The following is a 4984-nucleotide window of genomic DNA, read 5'->3' as shown; positions in this document are numbered from 1 at the left end:
TATTTTAAATTTATAAATTTCGTACTCAATAAATTGAGTGAAATTCAAAAAAATTATTATTTTATTTGAATAAAAAATTAAGTAATAATTATAAAATTAATAAAAATTAAATTAAAATAATATTAAAATCAAAGGTAATTGAGATTTTTAAAAAAGTGGTGACGCTTCGTTGATTCAAGGAACGATTGTAAATTTTTTTGGAAAATACTGCGAATTTGGGAAGTAGTGAGTCAGACGAAAAGATTTGAAAGGGAAAAATTCGAAATTGATTGGGTTGAAAAAAAGATGAAAGTTAATTTTGGATAGTCTGGAAGGATGGAAAGAATATCGAATAAATGTAGAGAAATTTGAGGTCCAAATTTATTCCAGTTACATAAAAATGACTCATATACGCGAAGAGGAAAAATCCACGTGTTTGGGGAGGACGTACAGATCGAATGCTGTAGAGTTGTAAAAAAAAAGCAGAAACACAATGTGGAGTAGCTCGAGGCATAGGGGCTGTGCAGCCCCAAACTACTTGAACGAAAAGCGACGAGCAACCCTCTCAACCAACCCCCGGAGCGAGCCCCACTATAGTTTCGTGGCTCTAGTTTATTTAATTTTCTTCTTCGACGAGCCCCGGTCATTCTTCGATGCGCTCCCTCTGCTCTCAAGGAAAAACTTCTTTGCCGAGTTTTTTCAGGTTTTTCTGTCTCGCTCTCTGGAAACACACTTACCCTTCGTCTTATTTTCTCCTCTCCGTACGTTCCGAAAGTATATTACATTTGACTCGAATTTGTCGTGGATCAAATGAAAGCAGCTAAAAAAAAATCGACAAATTCGACTTTTCAGGAAATTCAGGAAACGCTCCAATTGCGAAAACTAAATTTCGAGAGTCAACAGAAATCCTGACTCGCATTACTTTGATTCCCCGGATAAAATGCGATTTTTTTCAAATCTCTTACAAAAAGGACTCCACTGATTTGATGTTAAAAAAAAAAAATTTAACAATTTTAAAGGACAAAAAATACGAGAAAAATGAGAAGAAACATTTTTACAGTTTCTCAAAACAATTTCGAGAGAAAACGACTTTTTCGAAAATTTTGAGGGGCCCAGGGCCCACCGCAGCCGGCACTGCGCAGCTGAGCGGTGGAGGGGGACGCGTCCTTTTTCTCGCCTCTGATTGGTCGAGCTTTGAAGCAAAATAACTCATGAGGAGTTGGCTGGATCGAAAAACTTGCAAATACTTTTCGTCTCAGAATTTCATAACCGACACTGTGGGAGACTGAACGGTGGAGGAGGGGGATCTTTTCTCTCGCCTCTGATTGGTCGAGCTTCGAAGTAAAATAATTCATCGGGAGTTGGTTGGATCGAAAAACTTGCAAATACTTTTCGTCTGAGAATAGCATACGCGATGAAATTTTCTGCTTTTAATGACAGTCCGGAGACACCTTATATGCGGAGGTGGAACAAAAGCCGGAATAAAGGAAAAGAAGGGGTTAGTGCGAGGGTTAACGACAGTGCGCAACTAATTTAACACGATTAGCGAAACCGGTCGTTAGAGTTAACAAAATAGATTAGTCACCGTGTGCTTACGCGATGTTTAAGAGTGTGAGAGTATGTGCTCGCCCGGCGTTCGCGCTGTGAAAATCCCGGGGTGATGAAAGGGTGGCTCAGGTACAGTGGCTCACGACGCCTGTATCCTGCTGCAAAAGCGATCGATCGCGCTCTCTTTCAACCTTCCAGCCTCGTCCCTTTCTCTCTCCGTCACAGGCTTTTGTTTCTTCCCTTTTTTTTTGTTTCGTCAAGAGACCGGACGAGCGCCCTCTTGAACTTTTCTGTTTTTTAGCTTCTGGCTATTTTCTCGACGTGTCACCAGCTCCCTCTGCTTAATTAGCATTTACACCTTTTTTCGCATTTTCCAACATCGGTATCTCCACGTCAGACTCATTATTGTTGCGCACAGAAACTTGAAATATACCTTCGTCATTGTGCCAAACATTAAGGGGGCGGTTGAGCCGTTAATTTCACAATTTATTGGGAACGATAAAACCTCAATTGGAAAGAGAACTAGGCCAAATTAAATTACCTCCAATCCTGAGGATATCAGGGACCTGGGGGACGAGTCCCAAGTGAGACTTTTTTCTTAAGGGGGCTCCTGCTTTTCAAAGTCAAAAAGATCTATTGTTTTTGGATTTGTTTGGGATTTTTTCAATGTGAGAAACACTAATTTGTACATGGTTTATGCGCAAAGTCTGATTGTCGAAGTTTCTCAACTGCGCCTACAATGTGGAGGTCGTAATTATTGTCTGCAACAAAAAAACAATTTTTTTTACGATTTCATGTATTTAACTTCCACATGAACCTATAAAAACCTTGGAAAATTGCATAATTCTATATTTTTAAAGATTTTGAAAAAAAAAAAAAGTTTCTAAAGAAGAAAAATATCACGTCAAAGTGCTGTAAATATATAGAATTTCGCAATTTTTTCGGGTTTTTATATGTTCATATGGAAAGAAAATACATGGAAATGGAAACAAAAAATTGGAATTTTTGTTGCAGACAATAAATAGGATCTCCACATTGTACGCAGCTGAGAAACTCCGACAATCAGACTTGGGGCATAAAACACGTACAAATAACTCGTTATCGACATTCATTCCTGAATAATTGATTCGACTTAAAAATCGATTTCCCAAATCTGTAACAAGCGACAATATTTCGTGAAATCCTCCGATCGCTATAGTCGTGAATAACGAAAAACTTTTTCTCCCGATTCCAGGTTGACTCGTACTACTGAGGTCAGCCGAAGCTTATTCGGCCGACTTGGACTGGACGTGGACAAGTAAACACATGACGAAGATTCCTGCAGACGATTCCATCAATTTCTCCCAACTCAGGAAAGAAGAAGGCGGAGGACTTGAAATCCGGGCTGCGGAAGAAGCCTTGATGGAAAAATTAAGGGGCTCTCGCTCCGGAAGCTGGAAGCATGGATCGAGGACGCCGAGTCCTTGTAATGTTCGCACTAAATTCGCAGGCTCTTTCTCCTAACCCCGAGGAAACTAAAGGTCAACAGGGGACTGAATTTTGGTTGGAAGGAGCGACGAGAACTGGAGAACGCTGGGTTTGACATGAAAAGTGGAGAGCGAACGAGGAAACGGAAAATTTGAGGATCACCTTTTTCGTTATAAACAAAGCTTCGATGCTTGCTGAATAATTCGTTTGATTTGTGAAGTGAAAGGACGAAGTGTTGGGTAGTTCGATCGGACCTCGCGTAAGCAGTGGGGCTCCTTAAAATCGGCAAAAACAAAGTGAATTCGGAATATTTATTCTTGCAAAGTGTTCTGGTTCTGAGGCCCGAGAGTTTTCGGTTTCGGAGAGCGATCAATTCTTTTATTCGTTAAAATAGAAGGCTCGAGGGCAAGCTGCTCTCGAAAAGACGTAAAAAGGAGGGGATCGAGAGGGCTGAAAAAACCGCACGATTTTCTCTGTTCGGACGCTGGAAAGTGCGCGCGGCAGATATCGAATCTCCGTAAAGTGGAAGTTTTTGTCCCAGGATCGTTTCAGTGTGAGAGGGATTGGGTTAAGAGGCTTTTCAAATCCACGAGCATCCCGTAAAATCCGAAAGAGAATCACTCGGACGAATGACGGAGTGCGGAGAGAGAAAAGGACGAAGGTAGAAAGCGCCGTCCCCCGAACCCGTATATAGTACGCCAACTAAATCCAAAGGACGAAAATTTCCGAGGACATATCCTCGGAAAGCGATCATGAAGCGGATTTACTCGTTTCCCAACCGCGACGATCCGCGTTTCCAGAAAAATGTGGAAAAATCTCAAGTATTGAGGGTTTAAGGGGGTCGGACCTTGAAAAATAGTGGCATCGAGGTATCGAGTTGATAGGAAAGTGGAAAACCATCGATGAACCTTAAAAAATAATAATTATTGAAAACAAACGTTTCCCCTTGAAGGTGCGATCATCGAAAATGGGAGTTTAAGGGCGTAGGACCTTAAAAATGGGACTTTCCGTTCCCCGAGAACTCGTGAGCTCGTCAAACCGCCTTTAAACGTTCCTCGTGCCAGCACGATGAATTTATAGGCCAGCAGGATCCTCAGCACTAATTGTTAACAATTGTTTAAAGCTTGAAGCGCGTGTGTCAGGACAATAAGTTTAAAATCTTGCTACGATGATGGATCACGTTCACGTCAAAACGAGGTCGACCTCCAAGAGCAGCAACCCTGCTAAAATAGCTTGCGAAAAGGCATCCAGACGTCTCAGAGCGACGCTTGTTAAAGCCTCGCGTCTGGGGGTTGCAACGAGCGAGGTCGCCAGTTTAGCATCCGCAAAAAGGCTCATACCCCAGCGGGATCACGGCTGGAGACTCGCTGTCTTTCTACTTTTAATGTTCGGCGGTGGCGTAGTCGTCGCTCTTGTCTGCATGGCGAGAAAAGGATGTTCGAGAATCGAAGACATCGTGAGTACAAATCGAATAAATCCTTCAGCAGAACCAACACGAGTGCAAACTATTTTGTCGCATCGAAATTTCTGCGTCATTCGCAGTTACCTCAGGAATAAAAACCTTCGAAAAATGGCTCACTCTTTCACCGAAACCTTTTTTTCCCAAAATCCCAAATAAATTTCTCACTTCCATCACTTTTTCTCGAGTCATTTATATAAAAAATCCAAAAACCGAGCAATATTTGTTCAACGAACAGTATTTCGGTGGACCAATAGTCGTATTACTTAAAACCAACAGTGAGTCCGACATGAAAAAACAAAAAAATTTTATTAAAAACTGAAAATAAAAAATTTCGATACATGGCAAAGCATCGGAATTTCTGCTCCCTATTTTAGCAAAACCGAAATTGTGACGCACTAGCCAGCCGATCGTTTCTCGATAGAAAATTAAAAAATTAAAAAGAAAATTATTTTATTTTATTTTTTTAATTAAAAAAAAAATTATTTCGCTTTTGATTTTTTTTTTTTTTTTTCATAATAGAGTTGAATA

Source organism: Venturia canescens, chromosome 11, assembly GCF_019457755.1.
Source record: "Venturia canescens isolate UGA chromosome 11, ASM1945775v1, whole genome shotgun sequence".
Lineage (NCBI taxonomy): Eukaryota > Metazoa > Arthropoda > Insecta > Hymenoptera > Ichneumonidae > Venturia > Venturia canescens.
The sequence above is the reverse complement of the archived record's forward strand: the minus strand, read 5'-3'. Positions refer to the sequence as shown.